We start from the raw sequence: 27,013 nt of genomic DNA, 5'->3' as shown, positions 1-27,013 counted from the left end.
TATTGGGGTGCCTGGCTGGCTTATTTGGTACCGTAGGTGACTCTTGATTTCAGGGTTACGAGTATAAGCCCCATGTTGGGCACAAAGCTTACTTAAAAGCAAGTATTTACTGAATATTTACCCTGTGCCAGAGAATAAGAGATATACTAGGAATGCAGTGGTTTACTTTTCATGCAGTTACAAACAGCTGTAGTCTAGTGGGATGGGGCTGATATAATTTATTGAATTACTAATTCAGTACGAAATTAAATTGTGATCAATATTGTGAAAAGGATAGAAATCTATGAATGAGTTAACAAACTAGGAAAGGGCTCTCAGAGTAAGTGAAATTTAAATTATGTGCATGTGCATGTGTGTGTGTGCATGCATCTTTACATGACTCAGAAGAATCATGTGATGTTGCAGATTAGGAATTCAGGGAAAAAAAGGAGTTTACCCAAGAAAAGTATATCTGATGGATATGATGATAAGTTCAAATATGGAGTTACTAATTTTGAGGATGTTAGCTAATATCCAAGAACATATCTCTATTAGTTAGTTACAAATGAGGAAATGATGGTAGGAATTCAAAGAAAGTCAGATTTATACGTGCAGACAACTTTGGTGTAATACCAATGATTTGGGTGCCACTTTTGACAGGCTCTAGGCCTCACTTGGATCCTGTACAAGGATATTTCTTATAAAGTATTATAATTCATGTCTGTTTTTGCTTTCAAAAATGTATGTATCTTTTTCTTAATTTAGGTCTGATGCTGCATCATGATTAAATGTTTAGGTAGTTGAAGATCCCTCTGGATTATTAGTTCCTTGGGAATGTACATATTTATTCATCCTTCTCTTCCCATGCTTTGTAAAGAACCCAAAACAGAGCAGGTGCTCAATAAATATTTGATGAATTGGAGAGAATAAAGAAATGAATGATGAATGGGTACTGCACATGTAGAGATGCACAAGGTTTATGGAGCAGAGAAAACCGAAGAAGGTACCAAATCTTGGAGGCATGAGAAAGCCTCCATGACGTACAGAAAATGCAAAGTGTGGGTGCAGAAAGGTGATGGGGACAAACCAGGACAGATGAATTAGGGCCACACTATGCAAATCCTCTATGGCCTAGTAGAGCAATTTAGGCTTTATTCTGGAGGATATAAGAAGTCATCATAAGGTTTCAAAATGTGAGTAGCTAAAGAAAAAGATGGAATGTAAGAGTTGAGGACAATTAGTGATTGAGGGAACAAAAAGCTATTTTCACATTTCAGATTAAGAATAGTGATGCTGAACTAAAGCATGTTCTGTACCTCTGTATGCAAACAAAATTACAGTTTCTAGAAGATTCTTTAAAAAACAGAATCTAATAAAGCTGAGGAAATGACTCCAAAAGGCAAAATTACTAATCCTTTTCCTGTGATTAATATGGTGATCTTTCTTCACATACCTGTGAAACTTTGCAGATAAATTCAGAAAGTATGATTTTAAAAATTTACATATGCTTATATGAGGCAGGAAGAGGCACCATCAAGTTTTGAAAGGAAATCTTATAGGAGATTTTCCAGAGAACTGTGATCAGACTACCCCATTCAGATGTGGTGCTACAGAGTACTGGGTCCCATAGTGGCAACTTTATCTGATGATAACAAGTCAAGATCACAAAAGCAGCCAATACAAAAAAAAAAAAAAAAGGAAAAAGAAAAAGAATGGGTGTGCTGTGTTCCAATAAAACATTATTTCCAAAAACTGCTGGTGGGCCAAATTTGGCTTACAAGTCATAGTTTGCCAACCCCTGATCTGGTACCTGATTATTGTAAGAACAATGTGTGAACAAGGTAGTTCAACATCACAAGGCATAATAAAATTTTTACTAAAGCTATCTCAGAATTCTACTGCATAACATGCCATGCTATTACTAGTAGATTATTATCTGGAACAAGGGGGAAACATGTCAAGGTGGCACAGCAGTTTTCTTTGCAAATGAGACACACATTGAAAATTATTTTTTGATGTTCATAAGGTCAGTAGCCCTCAGAGCCTGATGTTAGGAATCTCAGGGACCTGATATTACTGGAAAATGAGTCCCCTTAAATTACACTAATCTGAAATATCCACTTCAAAGATCAGTGATTTATTAGAGTATTGGGCTGTCTTCATCAGATCAGGCTGCTATCACAAGATACCAATGAATGGATGGTTTAAACAACAGAAATTTATTATTCACAGTTCAGGAGACTGAGAAGTCCAAGACCGAGGTGCCGGCTGACTTTGCTCCTACGGAAGACCCTGTTCCTGGTCCGCACATGGTCATCTTCTCCTTGTAGCTTCACATGGCGAGGAGAGAGAGAGGAAGCAAGCCCTCTCTTGTCTCGTCTTATAAAGATGCTCATCTTATCGTGAGGGCCCCACCCTAACAACCTAATCACTTCTCAAAGTCTCCATCTCTAAATACCAACACATTGGTGATTAAGGGTTCGACATATGAATTTGCAGGGTACATAAACCCAATAGCATAGGTCAAAATAAACTTGGCAACTGAAGTCAAGTCATTGAAAAGTCTTTATAGTTATCTTCTCAGTCACCAGGTCACTTTTAACAGCTCCCTCCCCATGCCAAACTAGGATAGTGTATTGACCATTTAACCCTTTGATGACTGAAGAAATGTTTTATGCCTTTACCTCCTGACTCCATTCTTCCTCTCATACCATGTCCATTGCTTCCTTTCACCCACATGCCACCCCGCTACCAAGACCCTTGATTCTGAAACCTCAAATGGCATTTAAGTTTCACTCCAAAATGAAATTTTTCCAATAAACTTCTTTGTATTCTGTCATTTGAAGTCCTGCCCTTCCTTGCTTATTGTGGAACCCGATCCAAGATCCCAGAATTTCAGCCTAAGCCAGACTCTGTTGTCCTCAAAGGGATTCAGATGTTTATGTATGTGTATAACATTCATTCAAAGAATAGTTTATAATAATTATAAGTAAAATATTGCAATAAAATTATAACAAGAATAATTACATATTTCCTTTGTGTTTAACATGTGTACATGAACCTTGTGGCCATTCTTTTAAAAATAGTTCATGGGGTGCCTGGGTGGCTCAGTCAGTTGAGCACCCGACTTCGGCTCAGGTCATGATCTCACAGTTCATGAGTTCGAGCCCTGCGTCGGGCTCTGTGCTGACAGCTCAGAGCCTGGAGCCTGCTTCTGATTCTGTGTCTCCCTTTCTCGCTGCCCCTCTCCCACTTGTGCTCTGTCTGTCTCTCAAAAATGAATAAATGTTGAAAAAATTTTTTTTAAATAGTTCTGTTTTGCTTTTCTTATTTTATCCCTTATATTGTGTATTTATGCATATATGCATGTACACAAACACATATTTATATATGTTATATATACACTCTATATAACATTTATATATGTTATATATACTCTCTCCATATATATTAGAGTCCCCAAGTCCTCTCTATTTAAGGAGGAAAGTTTACCTTATTTGTGGATATTTTTAAAGAGGCCTCTCCTAAACTCCTCACTTCAACATTTTTATTTCTTTCTTATGAAATCTGGAGTTTTCTGACAGTTCAGTCAAGGTCGTGGAACACTTAATTTTTAATCAGTTATTTAGACCGAAGATTGATAGTTTTCACAGTCAACGCCTAACACTTCTTCTGGAAGGTGTACCTGTGTTTTCTGCATTTCTTCCCCATCACTCTCTTTTATTATCCTGAAGAGAAAGTATTATTTTTGATTTTATGACAGCTCAGCCGCTTCTATCAAAGAACAATCTTTGTCATTCCTCACTACCTATCTTCTTCTTTGCTGATCTCTTGCTCCCTCTGAACCAGAAACATTCCTTAGATTTATGGACATTTCTTGTACAATGTTCTTTTCATTTTGTTGCTTAGATCTTTACTCATTTTGGTTCTAGTTTCTTTAGCTCCATTTTGGGTTTTTTCCAATCTTCCAGTCTTTGACATTTCAATCTATTAGTCTTCTTTCTGTATGTGCTTTTTATTCACTCATAGACTAGTCTCACCATTCATTTCTCTTCCTGAGCAGAGAGAATTCTGCCTTTGAACAAATGATGCTTTTCTTCAATGTATTTTTCCCATATAGTCTTCCAACACTAAGTGATTAATTTTTTTGTACTTACTGAGGGCCTACTATGTATCAGGTGGTACATATAAACAAGCTTCATTGAGTCTCACAACTACATAATTGATATATTTCTACAGATGGGTGACTAGAAGCTTGGATGGATTAAAGGGTCAACATTTATACAAGTACTGGCTTTATTCTCCAAATATTTACTGAACTGTTTGCAAACTCCAGGCACAGGATCAGATGTTGGGAGTGTAGCAGACTAGAAAACTATTGATATCCACATTCTCATGGAGCATTTTGCAGGACATTATCAGTATATAAGTAAATGTGTAATCAGATATAAAATAACCTAGTATTTTAAACATATACTAGATATATAAATTGTGATATACGTAAGGAAGGGAATGCATATGTGTTTTGATAAAACATAATTGGGGGTGAGGTGGTTGGGATAGGTCTCAGTGAAGAAACAACATGGTAGCAGAAATCTGAGAAGGCAGGACTTAGTTCTTAGAAATGAGACGAGAAGAGTATTCCAGGCCGAGGAATGTGAATAAAGCAAGGACACATGGCAGGAAAAGTTGTAGGTATGTTCAAGAAACAAAATATTTCCAATAATGCTAGGGATTAAGCAGCATGAGATGAGATTGAGAGATGGGACGGTCATGCTCCAAAGTATAATTTCTTCCACCTCTCTCCTAGAAGTCATTGGCATTTTCTTGACCCAGCAATTTAGCATTTATTCCATGGCATTTATTGTTATGTCAACATTTAAATGTCTCAGGACTCAGGCTTGGTTATTCTTATCTAACTATATTCACATTCTTGGTGAATTCACTCTCATGAAGTTTCAAAGCTTCAAATACATATGTATCCCAATGACTTCCAATGCTGCCTATAGCCGGGACCTCTCCTCTGAACTCCAAAACTGTATATCCCCATATGTAGACATCTCCACTTGGATGTTTGATAAACATCTCAAACACAACTTCTCAAAGGCCAATTTCATTAGCAGATTACTTATGGGGTCTGGGATTTTATTTTACCCCCATTCACAAGCCAAGGAGTTAACTCCTTGTTAACTCCGTGTACTATTTCATGGATGCTTCAGAAGACACCAAACTTCTGTTTTGAATTGTTTCCCTTGATCCTATGTCTTGTGATGTGGAGGAGGCCAGAGAGATGCTATGCATGCAGTGGATTTTCATTGTTACCAAGGGACTCTGAGTTAGCACAATCCACTGCTTGTATAACAAGCAGTAGGCAAGCTTGCTCTCTCTCCCTGAAGCAGAGACCTCATCTTTCAAAGTTGCTCTCTCCAAAACACGCTCTGAGAAACTGCCCAAGAGCAATCGACGCCTGGTCATTTTTTGACATAACTAGAGAGACAAGTGAGAATTCAAGAAACTCACGGAGGGCTGTCTCACACGATACTTCCATAAAGTGGGTGTGGTTGGCATCACGGAGGCATGTGGAGAAGAGTATGAGTCTAAAAGCCACTACTGTATCCCTTGACAGTAAGGGTAGTTTAGAGGCATTGGGACCTGGTTTAAAAAAGTCAACAAAGAACTTGGTTGGACTTATTTCATCCTCAACCCTGGTGGGCTGATGGCTGCCTGGGCTGGCAAGGCCTAGGGACCTGGGTTGAAGTCTGGGTGTCTCTCACTTGCTTTTCACCATGAACATCCCATAGACTATCTTTAATGAAGCTGTTTCTTTGATGTCCACTTCACCTCACCTCAACAAGGAGAAGGATAGATACTGTTACTGGGCCAACATTCCAAGAATATAGATTTCCCCACTCAAAATTTGTTTGCTTTTGAAGTAGCTTCTCATCATGAGTGGACACTCCTCTGAGGACAGAATGTCTCCCCAATCCAATCAGTTATAATACCAGCTCCGCACTCTCTCTTCTTCTGAGAAATGAAACTCTACAGGCCTCTTCATCTTTTGCCCCTCTTAAGACCATCTTGCGAATAAGGCATCCTTTTGGTCATCACTCCAGTTGAGGATTTGATACCCATTTCTACTGTCAAATCATATAAAGATACCCAAGATATGAGTGCCAGCATGGTCTCCTTCTATCTGGCTATGGGCTGAGTTGTGAAGATTCCTAGCTCTGCTTGTGTCTCCTAGTCATGACCTGGCTCACTTCTAGCTTCTTGTAGCTTCTCCACACTCAGAAACTCTATTATCGTCCCTGATCCTACCTTGTGAAATGGGCCTGCTAGGTTTCTCTTGCCCCAGGATTCCTACCACACTACAGATGGCTTCCTAATATGCTTGTATTTACTTATTTAGTCTGTCTACAGTTCCTATCACCCACTAGAATCAAAGGTCTCTGGAGGAAAATAGTTTTTTATCTTATATTCACTAATATCTCTAACACCTAGGACAGTGTCTTAAACATAATCAATATTCTTATTATCATGTATAGAATGAATAGATACATGTCACTATTGATTTGTCCATCACTGCCTTCACCACTAGAATGTATTCTCTGTTAGAGTAGGGCACTGGATGATCTTTGTCACTGCTGTATTCCTTATGTCTAAAATAGGAACAAATCACATATTTTTTCATAAATGTATCCTGAATAAATGCACTGAATGGCCAAAGGAAGTGAGTCCTAACTAAGCTATTTCCAATATAAAGAAATGTAACGGTTAACTTCCACTTAGGTATCTTGCTAATCACTTAAAAAATTAAGTTTATTTTAGAAGATGTGACTCATTTATTGATTCGGCAAGGATTTATTATTTGCAAGCCTGTATTAAGGGTTCATCCCTCAGAAGGTTTAGTGGAATTTGTTAAAAAAAAAAAAAACTAATTCAAAGAATGGCCATTGAATGTGACAGAGACTGCTGGCTATTTGCCAAAACTTGTTTCCTCTTATTCTGTGGCTCACATGTGCCATTCACTAGCTCTCTGGTTGGTATTTGTGGCATGAGGAGGGTTTTCTGACCGGGGCAGGCAAGCTGAAGGGACATGCGTCCCCTTCAGGCTTGGCCTGTAAAATCTTCCCATGTGCCACTGCATTCCCCTCCCCCCGCCACACCGCCCTGGCTACCCAGAAGGGGGCAACCCCCAGGGAAGTTTTGGAAGTTGCACCTGGAAGATGGCAGAGCTCTTTCAGATATTGGCCATGAAAGATTTCGTGGTGCACAGCTGCCTGGCCCAACTATGCCCCTCTCCCAACTACTCTTAGAATTTATTTTCGGTTCAAGCCGTTAGATATTTGGGGGCATTTTTAAAACCCACTTTAGCATACCTTAACTCACTGAATGAAAAGGTTTGTTGGCTTTTAAAAAGGAAACCATTTTAGGAAGATTTTTCTTTCTAAATAAAATGGTAGCAACACAACATTCAGTACCTCTTGTTTTCCAAGGTCACAGTGAGGGCGAATGCATTAAGGATGATAAAACTTATTCTGTTAGATTTACCCCCACAAGTTATTGGAAGGATTCTCAGACAAATTCTTCATACAGTTTCACTCAAGTTTTTTCTGAAGAATCTCCACAGGTTGCATCTCCCATACATGGGAAACTGTGTTGCTTCTCTCATATGTTGACTCCAGCTTCCTTCCTCTTCCTCTGATTACCACAAGTAGTATTTCCTGGAGGGATCTCTACGAGGACTCTACACAGCAGCTTCCGGCACTTGCATGGAAAACCTTCCACCAGGCACAGTCGGGTGCGTCCAAACCTCTGGAGACAGAGATGTCAACCTGCCTCAGTGGAACAAGCAACTGTGTCACTGGCAGATGTGGAAAGAGGGCAACTCACTCTCTTCTCTGTTGTTTTGCACTTACAGAGTGAAAACAACTTATTAATCTTCTGCTAACATTGTTTCCTACTTTTAATGCTCTCAGACCTGGTCACAAATGTGATTCTTCTTCCTTTGGGGGTGCCGCTAAGGGAACATTAAACCCAATACTCTACCGGAAATCCCCTTTCACACTAATAATTGGGGCTGTGATACCAGTCTAAGCTTTTCTGTCTGTTCCTCTTTGTCCTTCAGAGAATTCTGTCCTCGTTTCTTCATGCAACTAAGTTCCTAGCCAAAAAAGCACACAAGTGCACCAGAAAAAAGCAAAAGTTTGACTCTCTAAACTGAATACAGCTCAAGGCTCAGGTTGAGTCTTGTTACATAAATTAGCCATTGATTTACCGCCAGCACACTGCTTGTCACTAGAACATGTACCAAATGATATATGGAAAGGAATTTATAATGAAACGAAGAACAAAAGTTTGGGGTTTTCGACATTTGTTTAGTTGTCTTGTATCAGGTGTGTGTATCTGAATGTGTTTAAGTGTGTGTGTGTGTGTGTGTGTGTGTGTGTGTGAGTTTCTTCAACTTCATTGGAATAATACTATTTACTTTCATTTACTTAAGAGAATTAAAAAATATATATTATTCATTTAATCATGACTAAACAGATGCCCTTTGTTCATGTTTTCATTTTAAGAAAAATGACCCGGCAAACTAAAGTTTCTATTAGCCCTGCTTAGATGACTCAATACGATATGTAAGGGGAGAGTATGGATTTTTAATTAGCCATGTGGCCTCAGTGAAGTTAGTAGTGTAGCTTACGTAGAACAGAAATAGAGCCACAAAAATGCTCATTTAAGTTCCCTGTTATTAATAGGTATCCTCTCTGAATTTAGCTTCCTAACTCTTCAACAAGGACACGAGTTTTTTTCAGTCACATTACAAGGCTTAGACATAATATATGCAAAGTGACAATCTTATTAGGTACTTGGTAAATAAAAATTTCTTTTCATGAATAGAGAACAAATTTGAACTCTGTTTTGGAAAAATGATTTAATAACCCTCTAATTGCTAGTTGAGCCCTCTTAAAATGGGGAGAACATTGTAACCTATCCCACAAAGTTGAGATAGGACATGTATCCCACTACACTGTTCTCATAATTAACCAAATTAGATAATCATTAGTATTACTAAAAATTAGATTACTTTTCCAAATGTATGTGAAAAATCTGTCACTCATAGCTTTAAGATCGTTTCTAAATGTTTCCCTCTCCTTCCTTTTTACTTTTTTTTTTAATTTTTTTTCAACGTTTTTTTATTTATTTTTGGGACAGAGAGAGACAGAGCATGAATGGGGGAGGGGCAGAGAGAGAGGGAGACACAGAATTGGAAACAGGCTCCAGGCTCCGAGCCATCAGCCCAGAGCCCGACGCGGGGCTCGAACTCACGGACCGCGAGATCGTGACCTGGCGCTTAACCGACTGTGCCACCCTGGCGCCCCTCTTTTTACTTTTAAACTAAGTTCTAAATATTGAAGTATCTGTATGCGCAGAGTATTTTTTTGTTTTTAAATCTTTATTTTTAAATAATTTTGGATTTATAAAAAAGTTACAAAATAACAGAATTTCAATATATTATTTACTTAGCTTTCCCTAAAGTCAACACCTTGCATAACCATGGTACACGATCAAAAAAGGAAAATTAACATTGATATACTCTCATTAACTAATCTAAAGACCTGATTTGAATTTCGTGAGTTGTCACATTAATGTTTTTGTTTTTGGTTTTGCTTTCCTCTATTCAATCCAGAACCATTCATTACATTTAATTGACATGTCTCCTTAATCTCTTCCAATCTGCAAATCTGCAAGAGTTTCCCTCTCTCTCTCTCTCTCTCTCTCTCTCTGTCATTTATAACCTTAATACTTAAGAAGAGGACTGGTCAAGTTTTGTATAATATCATTTATTTTGTTTGCATGATAATTTCTCATGATTAAACTGGGGTTTTTAGCAAAAATACCACTGAAAGGAGTTTTTCTCTCATTACATCACATCAAGAGAAACCTAAGGTCAGTGACTTATAACTGGTGATATTACCTCTGGTCACTTAGTGCCAAGTTTTTCCCTGATAAAGTTACTAGATTTCCTTCTATGGTAACAGGCATTTTGTAGGGAGTTACACTGCAGCCATAGAAATATCCTATTCATCATAATTTTGCTCACTAATTTTATTTACTTACTTACTTATTTATTTATATTTTTGAGAGAGAGAGAGAGAGAACAAGAATGGGGGAGGGACACAGGAAGAGGGAGACACAGAATTTGAAGCAGGCTCCAGGCTCTGAGCTGCCCAATGTGTGGCTCAAACTCATGAACCCTGAGATCTGAGGTCGTGACCTGAGCTGAAGCCAGATGCTTAACTGACTGAGCCACCCAGGCACCCCAGTCGCTAATGTTAGTTTATCATTGATGATCTTTGTCTTTGGTCATTATACTGTGCTGTTTGCTCAAAAACGAGTTTCTATTTCACTCATTTCCTGCTCATTACCTAATTATAATTCCACTGCAAAGAATACGAGAACTGACACTACAAAACTAAAAGAAAACATAGGGAAGAAGCTCCTTGACATTGGTCTTGGCAATGATTTCCTAGATATGACAACAAAGCACAAGGAACAAAAGCAAACATTGGCAAGTGGGACTACATCAGACTAAAAAGCTTCTGTGTAGCCAAAGAAACAATTAACACAATGAAAGGAAACTTATGGTCTTAAACTTTTTATCTGTATTTGGAGTTAGTGGAACCATTGCTATGAACCTTCTTTTCAGAACTTTCTTGAAAGTACATCCCACATCTGTGCTACTTCAGTTCTCTTCCCCCACACCTCCTTTCTGCCTCCACTCTCTCCCTGTTAGTAACTGATCTGAATAGTTTCTGGTCATCATTTCCATATTTCTTAGCTACAAATATGAATATGCAAATATAACTTATCATATTTCTGTCTTTTTTTTACATGAACTATATTCCAAATAATTTTCACTTTGCTTAACAATATATTCTTGAAATTACTCTATCTTTGATCATAGACATCTACCTCCTTTTACAGTTCCATTGTACTCAATTATGCGTACATCTACAATTCATTGATGTACTCTCCTAGGTATAGATATTTAGGTTGTTTCCAATACTTTACAATTATTAATAATGTGGAAATGAATAACCTTGTGCATATGTATTTTCATATTGTGGCAAATGGAAAAAAAGACAATTAGACCGTTTTTTTCTGAGCCATCGATGTGTAAATTACTGTAAATATTATTCAAGGTCATTGTGACTAAGCCTGAAGGCTCACAACTTACTTTATAAAATTTTAATCAAAATTTTGTTTAAGAAATATAACTAACACCTATTCAAATAACTGTTAAATCATTCAATATAATTGTTTTAGCCCTTTCAGGCTGCTATAACAAAGTACCACAGGCTGGGGGGGGGGGTGTTATAAACGACAGGATTTTTTTTTTTGCCACAATTCTGGAAGTTAAAAGTCTGAGATTTAGGATGCCAGCATGGTCGGGTAAAGGCCTTTTTTTTTAGGTCACAGATTTTTCACTGTGTTTTCACATGGTGAAAGAGGAAAGGATTTCTCTGGGGTCTCTAATCCCATTTATGAGGGCCGCACCCTCATAATCTAAGCATCCCCCCAAAAGCCCCACTTCCTAATACCATCACACTGGGCATTGGGATTTCAACACAGAATTTGGGGGACACAACATTAACTACAGCGTTAATCTTTAATCACACTGACATTGTGCCTAGCGTTAGTTCAGGCAGACAGCAAGATCATCTTCCTGTGGGCATATGGAACGTTCATCTAATGTAAATTTATTTATATCACCATTTTTCCTCCATCCTTTACACTTCAATAGGATGTCATATTCCTTAGTTCTTATAATATATGAACTAGTAAATAGATCTGTCTGCTTTTGATGAGCAGCATACCTTCCCAAAGTTTGTAATAAATACACATTAGGAACAAAAGGCCAACAGTGGTACAGAGAGTTTAAAAATTTTTTTTTAATGTTTTTGTTTATTTTTGAGACAGAGAGAGACAGAGCATGAGCAGGGGAGGGGCATAGAGAAAGAGGGAGACACAGAACCCGAAGAAGGCTCCAGGCTCTGAGCTGTCAGTACAGAGCCCGACGCAGGGCTTGAACCCACGAACTGTGAGATCATGACCTGAGCCAAAGTCGGATGCTTAACCGACTGAGCCACCCAGACGCCCCCCGAGAGTTTAATCTAATGCCAAAGTTATGCTGCTAATAAGTGGAGTTGAATTTGAAATCTGACAGTCTGTTTTCTGAATCGACAATATGTTGAGTGGAAGTTATGAATACTGATGGATTTTAAATGATAGAGACAAGCATTTTTGTGTCTGTGTATTTCCTGACAGCTCACCACACACCAGCTACTGGACCAAAATGAAACCCATCCACCCCCTTAACCCTCACAACATGTCTATGAGAAGGGCACAAGATCATGCCACTGCTTCAAATAAACCAACTCGTTAAGTGCAAGAAAATGACAGCACCAGGAACATCATATTCTGCAGACTCTATTCTCAACCTCTAGATTGCCATGGTGATTTCTAGGGCATTATATACATTGATTAAAATCTATAATCATCTTCCTTCACATTTTTTTGTAGCACTTGGTACTAGGCACAACATTTTACATGTTCTTTATAAGTCTGAGAGAAAGGCTGTCCTGTCCAGGTAACTTGGTTTTACTCACAAGAACACGGAATCTCAGAAAGCTATAGTGAAATCCTTAGGGTCACGGGGCAACAAGTTGCGTGCTAGCGTTGAAACCCTGGGTGGAGGAATCCCAATTTCAGAATTTGGGCTTCAAATTCCAAAATCTAAATTCATTGAATTCTTTACCTTTAATGAGTCTGATATCATCTTAAAAGAAAAAAAATTATTCTTAGGTGCGCTTTTGTTATTTGAAATAAAGACACCTGCAGAATATTGGCAGTTATTTCAACACCTCAAATAAGAATCAAGAGATCCATTCCTGGTCCTGGTTTCGCTAATTACCAGCTATATGACATTTGGAAATCCATTTACACTTTAGTAACTGTTAATTGGAGGCTTGTCTAGCACACACACTTTTTTAGAGATATACAGTGAACTGACAGGCTCATAAAGAGCAGCTGTTCAGACTGCAGGCAATTACCTTTCAAGAAACTCCCAGGGGGAAAAATCCATATAAGGATTAACCCTCTCATCTAAAAGATACCTAAGGATATGGACCTAAAAAGCACTTTGATTTGCATATTTTTCTCATAGCATTTGGCTTTATCTTTGGCCGATTCTGAATTTCTGCTTGGAGAAAAAAAAAGCTAAAATTAGGCTCTGAATTTATTCTGCTAGTCACATATGCTCTCTTTCATCTTGCTAACTTGTAATAAGTGGATGTCCTAATCTCATCGTTCATACCCTTTTCTTGTTGGCAGGATTAAAAAAAAGAAGAAGGAGAAGAAGAAGAAAAAGCAGAATGAGCAATTTGTAGAGAAGAATATAATAAAGTCCTCCAGTCCTCCTAGAAGGAACTTTTTTTGTTAACAAGGCCTTACATTGTCCCACTGAATAATGCAAAATTTGTTTGGTTGTACCCTGCAGGGCTCCCAGGCCCGGAAACCAGGGGCAGCAGCGGCACTGGGTTGGCACAAAGTAGCAGAAATGTCATTTTTTAATTATGTGGTTCTGAGGGGAATCTATTATCCACTGCTGAGATGCTGAAATCAGACAATTTATCTCCGAGGCAGCTCTGTCTACAATCTAGAATATATATCTCTTGTCACTGCAGGAAATAGAACGAAAGGGTGTTTTTATTTCTGGTGCCTTATGTTTATAAATTTATTCTTTTAAGTTTTGCCAGTGAAAGGGAATAACGTCCTAACGTATTGCTCTGCCGTTTCTCCTTCCTGACGGGTGTTCAACTCACCCAGGCTCCTTTTGCCCTGGCTGGTATCAAACCCTCTAGGCCTCACATTTAGTAAGTCTTTGCACTGCCTCCAACTCCTGTTCCAAATGCCCATTGCCAAGGTAAATAGAAACAAATCTTTAACAAGGACCAAGCGAATCAGAGCCATCCACCTAAATTAATACAAATACAAATTGCTCTTTTGCATTTCAAACGAGATGCTGGAAACTATTTGAAACATACCCTTTCTTCTCTTGTGAGTTATTTTCATTTAAATGTAAACTAATACTTATACCTACCAGCTTGTTCATAATGACTCTTCATTATTTCTGATTTTTTTTCCCTTAAGGTATCAAAGCAAATGAAAGAATTTAGTTCATATTTGTCTACCCCTCCCCCTTTCTTTAAAAAAGCTGCCAAATTCATTACGCTCACTGCTCTGTGTGCATCAGGGCTCCGAGCAATTCACATCTATTAACCATCAGGTACAAGCTAAGTGCTTTTAAAACAAATGCGTGCAGTTTATTTTAAATGAATGTATGCTTTCTGTATTTTATAATAGCATCAGGAAATTTGATCAAAACCTGGCAGGCAGAATGATAATAGCTGCATTGCCCTCTAGTGTATACTATTGGTATAGCAGTATAGGTATAGGAAGACAAATGCAGAGGATTTTTTTTGTTCTGTTGCATGAGGACACCTGTGTGTGTGTGTGTGTGTGTGTGTGTGTGTGTGTGTGTGTGTGTATAAGATTCCAGAATCAAAAGAAAGTGCAATGTCACCTTCTAGGCTATAGAAGGGTTTTATTCTGAAATACAAAGTTTTCAAAGACTATGAGCTGGTTTCCTAATGCCGAAAGCACACATAACTAAGGTATTTTCGGCTAGCCTTCTTTGGCAGGGTGAGCAAGGGGAAAATGTGATGATCTTTACTATAGACTTCATTGCTGTAAATATTAGGATGTAAACATTCCAGTCAAAATGTTCCTCCACCCTGGCTATTCTTTTATAAACATATGCAACTCAGATGAAAGAGGAAATATGCTTTGACATGGTGTCATTTATGGTCACATTTTCATAAAATAAGTAAAACAGAAAGGAAATCATACTTAAAAGGATTTGCCTGCAGGTATACACAGTTACTCATCATTTACAAATAACCATTACTACTACTAGCACTATTAGATTCATTTGGGGATTTTATTCTGAATCTGTCAAAGCAAGCATTCCTTGAAAGCTCTTCCAGACTGTGACCAGGAATATTAGGGGACTGTGATATATGGGATAAACACACACACACACACACACACACACACACACACACACACGGAGGGAGACAGGGACAGAAAGAGAGAGAGGGAGAGAGGTGAAATTTTGGGTAACTGGAATTTATTTTCCAGGTTCTGTGGGACTTGAACCATAATAGAAACACATACACATCACAGATTCTCACCCAAGACCTGCCTTTAATTTCTGGAAATCACCCTAACTTTGTAGCTTCTTACACATCCCACACGCCTCAGCTGGGTCTGTGATATTTCCATCTTATCATTTCCCAGTTCCTAGACTCTGAGGCATATAGCTAAACAATGTATATTTTTCCTAACTGTGCAATAATAGCCAACTCCAGAGCCAGGCATCATGAGTTGAAATCCTACTCCTGACCCAAGCTCTGCTACTTCGGGTAAGTTACCTAACATTCTGAGCTTCAGTTTCCCATCTCTTAAGTGCAGAATATGAAAGCATCTATCTCACAGAGTTGCATGAAGATTAAATGAGCTAGGACATATATGTCAATCAGCATAATATCTATTATACGTGAATATATCCACTCAAAAAGCTGTTAGCCATATAAATACCATTTACACTTCAAAGCATGAAGCAAGATGACCTGTTGCCATTGCCAACTGAGATGGAATCCCCAAAGCTGACAGCAAGAGAGAGAGACTGTAGCAATGGGAGTCACCTGTGTGAAGAGGCACTGTATTAACATTCCCTGAAATGCTCTCCACTGCAGTTACTGAAGACAGCAAAGCAGGGCGGCTGCTGAATGCCTCATTGAAGGCACAGGAGTGGCTGGAGGTCGTCTGCGAAACCCCTGTGTAATATACTAACGGACAGAAAAGTCCTCAAATACAGGAATTGACTGGCTCTTTCTGAATCCCCACAGTGGTTCTCTCCATCGAGTCTTAGAACTGGCATGTGGAGAGGAAAGGGTGCTCTGTGTTTCTTCCAATATATCCAAAGGGAATCAAACACCCCAATTTATTAGGGTGTTAAGGTTAAAAGACCATTTTATAGTCTAGAAAAGAAAGAGGTGCTATGGCTCACATTATTGTCAACTACTTTTGTTTTAAGTAGTTAGCTACTAAATCTTAGCAGAACGCCTCAATTCTCAGGCTATTGGGGTCCTGATTTGAGACAAAAGGATTTAAATTTCTCTCATTTAGAGATTTCACATGTGATTCTATTACTTGATCATGTCTTAACTGGAAATAAAACCTGATTCAGAAACCTGATTCTATCTACTAATCCAAATATATATAGTATATTATATATACATATATGTACTTTTATGTATTATACGTATATTTATATAAAAATACATATATATTTATAATCTACTATATATACATCATAACCTTCAGAGAGAAAATAAAGGGACTTATTACAAAAATTAATTGAAAATATGATACAAAATATTCAAGGTATTAATACATTTAATAAAAAGATAAAATAACAAAATTTTGAGATAATTAGTTTTCACAAGGAAATTACTGCACTGAAATAAGTTGTATATGAGAGATTCTATCACATTCAATATTAATAACAAAACTATTTTTCCTCACCAAAATTCATAGCTAAGCAATTCTACCTCTCAAAATAAGAAAAAATAGACATACTATCATCTATTTAAATATTTCAAAGGCACTCAACTGTTAATTAGTACCTCCACTCCACAATTAGATTATTTATTTCAAATTCTAATTTAAGTTTCTCCACCTATCACATAGCTGAACATGTACATGTGAACTAACTCTCTCTCTCTCTCTCTCTCTCTCTCTCTCTCTCCCTCTGTCTAATGGTTTTTTAGGCTTGACTTTTAGGCTAAAGGACAGAGTACAGTGTATTAAATCTTGCCAAAATTTTGTTCTATTTTTATTCTCTTTGACTCAGGTCCAGTAGGTATTTTTACCATCTTCATGAATGTTCTTGCAGGGAGTCTGGTGTTCTATCTTCCATTCCATTGAAAGACACTTTAACAAAGGATCAAAGAAAATGTAACCTTTCTTAAAGACTCTCTGGTATTTCGTTCTGTTTTTTATCCCTTAAGGCAAATTGTAAATTTCTACCAATCTGTTTCTACTACAAAATTTTTGTATTGGATAGAAAAATAAAAGAAGCATTTTTATAGCTCTTTAATGTTAAGTAATAGGTTGTTTCCCTCCATCTGACATAAAGTACCTTTTCTTTTCTTTTTTTAAGCTAGAATGACAATATTCTTCTTTATCTTGTTTTTCAGCCACAGCACTTCCCACCTCTTGCTATAATCCTTGCAATACCATTCAGCATAGGTTTGTCTATTCTATTTACTTTTAATTTATTAACAGAAAATATCTTTTTCAGTACAATGATATCATTATTTAGCAGCAGCAAAATTTTGGCTAAAATATGCCAGGTTTCCACAAACCTGAAATGGTTCATCCGAGATTAGGATGAGACTAGCAAAGCAGCAGGTAGCAGATCTTCATTTTAAAAAACAGAATTAAAAATCAAATTAAATCTATCCATTATGGTATATATATATATGTGTGTGTGTGTGTGTGTGTGTGTGTAGTAAGGGAATATATGATGACTAATTTTTTAATGCTATATAAAAATCAAAACACAAACAATGAAGTCCTGCAATGTTTTGCATTTATGTCCCTTGGTTAATATTTTGTCTCCTAAAAAGGAGACAGCAGACCCAAAATGGAGTCTCTTGTGCTAAACCCCACATCAGCAAACCAAGACTTAATACCTCACCCAACTGCGGTTTCAGGCTTCACTGGGATTGAAACCTTAACTGGTCAGTCTGGAATTTTCTAGTCAGCACTAGTGATGTAAACCATCTGAAAGCCACCTGCTGCTCTCCAAAGGAAGGTGACCTCTCCCTAAATAATCCCTTTTGTTGTTATTGACTTCCTTATCCTACCACTTCTCTGCCTTTAAACAACTTTTCCTTTTCTGAAGCTGTTTGGAGCTCCTTTTTATGGCCAGGTGGGATGCTGCCTGATTTATGAATCATTGAATAAAGCCAATTTGATCTTTAAATTTATTCAGTTGGATTCTGTTGTTTAACATGTCTGAAATATATATAGACTTTAAATAATTGATTGTGAACATGGAAACTGGTAAGCTGATGTGGGGATACAGGCATATTATAAAACCTTCTTTTCCCCAAGATGGTTCCCTTTTCCACTTTTATTAAAAACGAGAGAGAGAGAGAAGCTTATTGAAAACAGGAATATTGCCTCTCCACATTGTTTTTTAAAAAGAACTAACAAAACAGGTGCTCCTGAGTGGCTCAATGGGTTAAGACTCCAACGCTTGATTTCAGCTCAGGTCATGGTCTCAGGGTTCATTAGATCGAGCCCCGAGTTGGGCTCTTCGCTGACAGAGCAGAGGCTGCTTGGGAATGTCTCTCTCTCCCTCTCCTACGTCCCTCTGTCATTTATGTGCTCTCTCTCTCTCAAAATAAATAAATACACTTAAAAAGAAACTAACAAAACAAGTTTTCATATTTTCTTTTGCCATGATTATTTCAAGCAAGTATACGATTTTATAGCATTAAGGTAAAACAAAATGTTTAATGTTTAATTAAAACCTTAATTAAAATGTGTACATCAAGACCATTCTTTCTTTCTTTATTCAGAAACACGTTTATTTAATCACAAGCTCTATAATTCTTCGATCCTAAATTGTATTTTGCTTTTGTGCTTTTTCAATGGAAATTCCATATTTTTTCATTAAAATTTAGTCACATCAGGCTATCTGCAATATATATATATATATATGTATATGTATATCATATACATATATGCATAAATAACAATGAGAAACTAATACAACATTGTGTGTTAGCTATCCTGGAGTTAAAATTAAAAACTTGGGCACCTGGGTGGCTCAGTTGGTTAAGCCTCTAACTCTTGGTTTCGGTTCAGGTTATGATCTCACAGTTCATGAGTTCAAGCCCCATGTCTGGTTCCACACTGACAATGTAGAGCCTGCTTGGGATTCTCTCCTCCCCCTCTCTCTTTTTGCCCTTCCCTTCTCTCTCTCTCTTTCTCTCTGTCTGTCTCTTTCAATAAATAAACTTAAAAAATTAAAAACTTAACAATAGGAAAAGGACAATGAGAGGAAAGCAGGAGAAGGTAAAATAAATAGTCTATGGCAGGAAATCTATACATTTTGTTTAAAGAAACATCACTTTGGCTTCTTCAGGACCATTCTTCAGGGTGAGTGGTTTGTTAAGCTGAAGACAAAAAGAAGGAAAAGAAAAATTGTGGGCCATTATAACTCATAAAAAAAAGTAGAGGAGGAAAAATTGTGAGTTTAAGGTCTACCGGCTCACCTGTGTTACCGGCTGCCCAGCTGCACAGTCAGCCATTTGGTAATGACTGGGGAGGCAATGAGAAAAGGAAATCTATTCTGAAGGTTTTACTGCAATGATTGATTCTCACTTTCCTACCCCAATTCCAAACAGTTTGGTAAGGGATAGACCTTAGGCAAGTAGTCCCTCTGTAACCTGCTGAATAAATACTAATTCTGGAACGTATTGAAGAGTTTTGAAACGTCCAGCTCAAAATATGTAGCAAAATACATTTTGTATGAGATCATCCCTGACAAAGCTGATGCAAGACCAGAAGAGGTTAGGATGTGAAAACCAGACGATTGTATTTTGAATCTCCAAAACCATATTGGGTCACAGGTGGAAAATAGCCCCCTTTCTCATTTCTGTTAATGAACTGTTCATTCTCTAATTAAAAGAAACGAAAAAAAAAGTTAGAAATTTCTCCATACTGCATTACAATTTCATAGTATGTTGTTTTAGAGAAATGAAAGCAAATTAGAATGTGAACCTGACAACGTCAGGTAATAAGGATAATGATTAAAAGGTAGACGAGCCTTCCACATCAATGAACACCACTGAAGACTGAAGTAGATTGACAACCGACGTGATTCAGTAGGGCACTTTTTACATCTTCTGGCATTTTGAATAAGCTGATTCATCACTTTCATCCAATCTTTTGCTCAACCAGTGATTACTGAAGATCTACCACATGTTGGCCCTCTGTAGGCTCAGCAAAAACAGCAATTAAAAAAAGGCAAAGTGTTTGCCTTCTTAGGTTTATATATTTAGTGGGAAAGTTAAGATATGCATAAATAGAGAGATTTTAGTTCTACTACCAACTACAAAGAAATAAAACACAATAACGAAATCGTAAGTGACCTATGGTTTATATGTAGAGGACTACGTTAGTGTGTTAGAGAAAATTTTCCTAAATGGTAAAACTTGAACAGGGATCTAATTGATGAAAAGAATGTATTCTTACAATATCCAAGGGAAGTGGCTTCTTGCAGGTGAAAGAAGAACCAGCAAGTTCAAAAGCCCTTACGTGATGATACATCAGTCATGTTCAAGGGGTCCAGGTCCAAAAAAAAGGTCAAGTGTCAGGAGTTGGGAAGATGTGAATGGACTGTATGGAATCAGAGAGACAGGGAGAAGTGAGATCACATAGGCTTCCTTGCAAGGATTTGGGCTTTGTTCAAAGTGTAATTGGAAGCCATTAGAAATATCACTTACATGTTATTTAAAGAATGAATAGAATATGCATAGTGATCAGGGAAGAGTGAAGCAAAGATATAATTTGGGAGATCGTGAAATAATCCAGTCAAGAGACAGTGGTGTGGTCCAGGGTTTTATCTCTGTTTTTTTAGAGTTTTTTAATTTTTTAATGTTTATTTATTTCTGAAACATTTCTGAGAGAGAGAGAGAGTGCATGAGCTGGGGAGGGGCAGAGAGAGAGGGAGACACAGATCCAAAGCAGGCTCCAGGTCCTGAGCTGTCAGCACAGAGCCCAAAGTGGGGCTCGAACTCACAAACTGTGAGATCATGACCTGAGCCGAAGTCGGACGCTTGACCAACTGAGCCACCCGGGAGCCCCCAGAGGTTTTATCTTTGAAAATGATGAGGAGATCTCCCATGTGGGATTTATATTAGAAGGAGAAATGGCACAGTTTTCTGATAGGTTGCATGTGAGAGATAATGGAAGAAGAAAAAAAATAATAATCTATCCTTTCTGGTGTTTTGACTTGAAACAAATAAGTGGTGTCATTTTCTAAGACAGGAAAGATGGGTGAAGATAATGTTAAAGGAAGAAGAATAGGACTGCTGCTTTATATATGCTAATTTTGACATGCGTGTTGGTCATTAAAGCCTGATGCTGAATAAGCAGTTGGATAAATGAGCCAGTCTGGAGTAAGGAGAGAGTGTGGAACAGAGATGAATACATAGGAATATTTTGTAAGGATGGGACATATAGAGCCATTTGACTTGGTTAGATCAGCCAAGGAGAGCTTGTAGTTAGAGATAAGAAAAGCCCCAGGATATGGAGTGTTCTACTGTACCGATTAGGGCAAAAGACAAGAAGTGAGGAAAAAGTTTAGAAAAGAGCAGACAACAAAGAAGGAGAAATACTGTGAGAACATGGTATCCATAAATCTAGAGAATAAAGTATTTCAAAGAGGATGATACTTCCTTCTTCCAAATTCTCTGAGAAGACGGGGAAAGAAAGTCAACCACAGAATCTGACAAGATAAACCTTAATATGAAGTCTTCTGGTGAAGTTCAGTGGAAAAAAAAATTCAGATTGGAGTAAGTTGGGATAAGACAGGTAAGAGTTATAACAAAATATTGGAAATAGTTTGGAAAAGTTTTTCTGTGAAAAACGGAGAAATGGTGTAGCACCTATAGGGTGGCAGGGTCCAAAAGTTTTGTTTTCTCCCTATACTTTCCTTTGATACCTTTTAAAAAAATTTTTTTAACGTTTTATTTATTTTTGAGACAGGGAGAGACAGAGCATGAACGGGGGAGGGTCAGAGAAAAAGGGAGACACAGAATCTGAAACAGGCTCCAGCCTCTGAGCTGTCAGCACAGAGCCTGACGCGGGGCTCGAACTCACGGACCGCGAGATAACGACCTGAGCCAAAGTCGGCTGCTTAACCAATTGACCACCCAGGCGCCCCCCCTTTTTAAATTTTTTTTACCATTTTATTTATTTTTGAGACAGGGAGAGACAGAGCATGAACAGGGGAGGGACAGAGAGAGGGAGACACAGAATCTGAAACAGGCTCCAGCCTCTGAGCTGTCAGCACAGAGCCCGTCCTTTGATACATTTTTAACAAACCATGAGCAATATGCAACCTATTACAGCACTCTTTACATTTATGCTATTATATTTACATACGTATATTTACCTACGTAAGTCTGTATTATTATTATTAACTCATTGCTTTCACATTTGTGATATTTATTATGATCAGCCCTGGCTTTTTTTTTTAATTCCCACTAATATTCATGTTTCTTAAGGTGAACCAAATTTTATTAATTAATCTCCCTGCTCCAGTGTCTGGATAGTTGTTGGCATGGAATAGTCATAAAAAGTTCTTGTTGAATAAGTAAATAATTAGTACAGTTCCAGAATAATACACCCAGTAAAATTTAGAAACATCTTGTTATGACTAGGTACCATGTATCCACGGTACCATGGAAATGCCATAGTAACTCCAATCCATATTAGCCAAAAGACTCCTGAAGTGAAAAACAATGAACCCACTATGTAACAACAGTGAATTCCCTTATAAGGAAAGATCAAAAAGGATCATGGTTACAACCTTACCCCAGAACAACACTAGAATATCACCAACACTGTGGTATCTTCTGTCTGATAGCAGCATTAGAGTTGGAACCATAATCACAAATATAACCTAACATGGAAATGACTCTTAAAGGGAGACCTTCGGTTCATTTTTCTCTGATACTGAATTTCCAAACTCCCAAACTTCCGACAGCTGTCTTCACCAAAATATGACAGCATTGATGCCTCTGATTCAACATGTTGAAAAGGCCACCTCTTTTCGACCTTCTCTGGGTACCTAGGCTTATTCTCTAGATAGGTAGGTAGGTAGGTAGGTACATGTACAGAGAAGTATTTCTCCCAATCTAAAGATTTGTTTAATTCAGTTAGGCCTTTCCATCTACTAATGGATTTCTAACCTCTTTTCCACTCCTATGACAACATATTAATCGAGGCTCTTATTCTCACTCAAGTGGTGTGCAGCCAAAATCAATGTATCTGTAAGTCATTTACATCTCTCTAGAGGCAGTTTTTCCATAAAATACCTTTTGTTATTTCCAACCACCTAGTTAATAAAGTTCAAAACCCTTAGTTTTTCATTTAAAGTCCATTGGGATCTACTTCCAGTCTTTATCAATTTGAAGAATCAATATTTATTCAAATAAAGAAGAAAACATTGGAAAATTTCTTCCCAAGAGTCCGCCCTCACCCTTCTATTCAATGGAGCTCATGAATAAAAATAATTTAGTAGAATCCTGGGCACTGTTTTCTGGGGAGCAGAAGTAGAGTTATCATGAGAATTATGCTTCAGGATCCTTCACACACACAACCCTTCCCAGACTCTGGAGAGAAGGAATTTTGCATTTATAATTTTGTATTCTTTTGCATTGAAAAGAATTAGCAAATCACACAAGCTTCAGGCTCATAGACTTGAATCAGCCTTAATGTTTTGCCTGAAACCCACACTAAAGATATTTTTGTCCTACAAATTCTCATAGCCTTCCTTATAGTATATATTATATTCAATCTTATGTCATTGCTAAATATTTGTCTTTATTTTATCTTCCAAAGATGATACTCCTAGAGATAATATTCCATGTCTATTTCCTAATTTGTTGACTCACACAAAGGTCTAACTCAAAATCTAACTACTCAAATGAATGAAAGATTACCATCTGAGATCTGTTCCTAAAACTTTGTTTCTTTAGAATATAATGCAAATACTTCCATGAGGAAAAACCACCTGACATCTTTTATATAAGGATAGAAACGTTTTTCAATGCAAAAGTCTAGGTTGAATAAAATCTAATTTACTTTTTAAAAGGTCCCTGAATTGTGTTATGAAAATTAATATCCCATGAAAATTAAAAGTTCCAAGCATCTGAATGTTCTTCCCCTGTTTGTATCAATCTCTATTTTAGTGGGAGGACTGGTTTGCAGTTTTACTTCTTCTTCTTAGTATCAATACTCATTTTTCACGTACTGTGTAATGTAAGACATTAAAACGTGTCACTGAGATTCATATTGAATCTGGGATCACAGCAAGGATCATAGCTTTCCCCTATAATGTCCAGTCATCACTGATATTTTGTCACATCTCATCCTCTTTCAAGTGTAATGAATCATCCTTCGGATTTTTATCTTATTAGGAAAACTGTTGCAAGGCATACTGTATGCTCTAGCTACCACTCGAGATTGTTATCTTAGTACCTGATGAAAAACAAGAGAACACTATGTGAATCCAAATCTTTTTGCCTGTCTTATTTTGCCAGCAGCCTCACCTGCCCCAACGATCAATCTGAAAAGGTAGACGCTTTTTATTGAAATTGCACTTAGAGAATTAATTTGTGTAAAATACATAATTTCTACTATTTAAACCAAAAGCTAATTTTGAACTTCTTTTAAAATCTCAATGATTTCTAAAATTGCAGTCTACTTTTTATCGCTATCTTATTCCTATCTATATTCTGAGGTCATTTTGCAAGGACATAATTCTAGAAAGTTCAATTGATTTTTTTTTTTAATTTTTTTTTCAATGTTTATTTATTTGGGACAGAGAGAGACAGAGCATGAACGGGGGAGGGGCAGAGAGAGAGGGAGACACAGAATCGGAAACAGGCTCCAGGCGCTGAGCCATCAGCCCAGAGCCCGACGCGGGGCTCAAACTCACGGAGCGCGAGATCGTGACCTGGCTGAAGTCGGACGCTTAACCGACTGCGCCACCCAGGCGCCCCGTCAATTGATTTAAAAAAAATAGATAAATAAAATTCCTGGGGCTCATGAAGGATGACTGGGAAAAACTGTAACTTGAAAAATTCCTAGATCTCACCTAGGTCCACTAAGAAGTGTCTTATCCCTCTAGGGTGGCCAGCTTTGTTTAACTCTAAAGTGATTGCCAGAATGAAATGAGATTAATTTTATTTGACAAAGTAAGACCATAAAGTGACAGGTAAATTTAAAGACAGCACAACTTCTCTTATATAAAAAAATGCTTCGTATTAGTTTTACTGTAAGGAACGTCTCATTGGGACGTTAGAGATGAAGGGATGTTAGAATCTATGCAAACGTGTCAGTGACAAATGTGCATTTTATATATTTTCACTCGGACATCAGTAGGAAGGAAGGTTTTTAATTTTTCAGGAGAGATAACTTCATTACATATGGCAATGTATTATTGATGGTGAACATCCTCAATGATATTTAAGCAGTTCCACTGAAACAATTTAACTTTGTAAATTAAGCTTGCTATTCATATCCCCTGGCCCATCATTTTCAAGTTCATACTTGGCAATGCAGATATTGAAAAAGAATGACTCTCAAGAATTATTTCTTTCTGAGTTTCTTGGGCAGAACTCTTCTTTGAACCCTTGCTTCATGTATTGTTAGCCACTTATTTTGTATCCAAGGTTGTCTACACCTTCCTATCCATCTGCCCCTTAATGCATTCTCTTTCTCTGTCTCTGCCTCTGCCTCTGTTTCTTTCTGTCTCCCTCTCAGCTTTCCCCCTCATCACCCTTCCCCCACACACAGGATAAAGAAGCTTCGAGGAAATATAAAAAGTTCTTCACCGCAGAGTCTTCTTGAATTTATCCGTGACAGGATGATATATACAAACGGCTTGATATTACCAATAATAAACTAAGGACATTTAAAAAAGCAAATTTGAGCAAACTCAGAACTGGTCTTTTTGAAGAATGAAACATACATCCTGTTACTTTGATTTGTATTTTCCTGATTCCTTCTCAGCTTCCCATTGGCAAAGCTTACACCTCACATCACTCAAATCACCACTCAAATCAGTTTAGTGTGGAATGAAATTGGTCAACGTTAGTTGCTGGGTTTTTTTATCCTAAACATGTAAATGATTAAAAAGCTAATATTATATTAGTTATCAGCAGAATCAATTTGTATGTTAATTTGTGAGGGAAACACAAAATGACTGGTTCCATCTGAAAGTTTTCCCTGCTACCCTGCAAAAAGCTTTTTCTATTATCTTCATAGTCACTATCGTCATCATCATCATCTGCATCATTCTTTGCATATGGACAGGGATTTGCATTTTGTAGTCCTTTTTAGCAGTAATAAAATAATTGTTTCTCAACAAATGTAGTGATAATACCTCTTTTAGTCACTGATGTCTATTTTTGGAAAACCAGTAAGTAAATCTTTAACAAATTAGCATGTAAAGTCTAACTCTCTGAAATTATTAAAGACTTTTACCCAATTGATTAAGTAGCTATTATCTTCTGTTACTGTGGTAACCAATGGTCCCTTTTGAACCACAGGAAATAGATTATAATAGCAATTAATGCTTCAAACTAGTTATCCCTAGAATGGGTAATCCTGGGCTACTGCAACCTGGTGAGTCCCTAAGACTGTTAATTAATAGCTAGTCATTAACTGCACTGCATTTCCCCAACAAAATGTTTCTTGCTTCTTTTCCTGAATTGTTTTATATGTGAATATCACTTGCCTTGTAGCAAACACTACTTGAAAACATTGTTGCATGGGGTTTATTTCTTTGTATAAGAATTCAGAAAATCTAAGGCAAAACCTTATGCATTTAAACCACTGGCATAAATGGAAGTAAACACAAACTGCAAAAATCAAGGTCAAAGAATAATCCCCTGAAGTGATCCAGTTGTTTTGCTAATGCATATCATGATGCTACCATGCCACACTGACCTTTCCTGCTCTGATCTGCAGTTGCTTTTCTGAAAAGGTCAAACCTTGCTCCTGCTATAGACCAATTATACATTGCTAGAAACAC

The sequence above is a fragment of the Acinonyx jubatus genome, chromosome B3, assembly GCF_027475565.1.
Source record: "Acinonyx jubatus isolate Ajub_Pintada_27869175 chromosome B3, VMU_Ajub_asm_v1.0, whole genome shotgun sequence".
Taxonomy (NCBI): Eukaryota; Metazoa; Chordata; class Mammalia; order Carnivora; family Felidae; genus Acinonyx; species Acinonyx jubatus.
Note: the sequence above shows the minus strand (reverse complement) of the source record.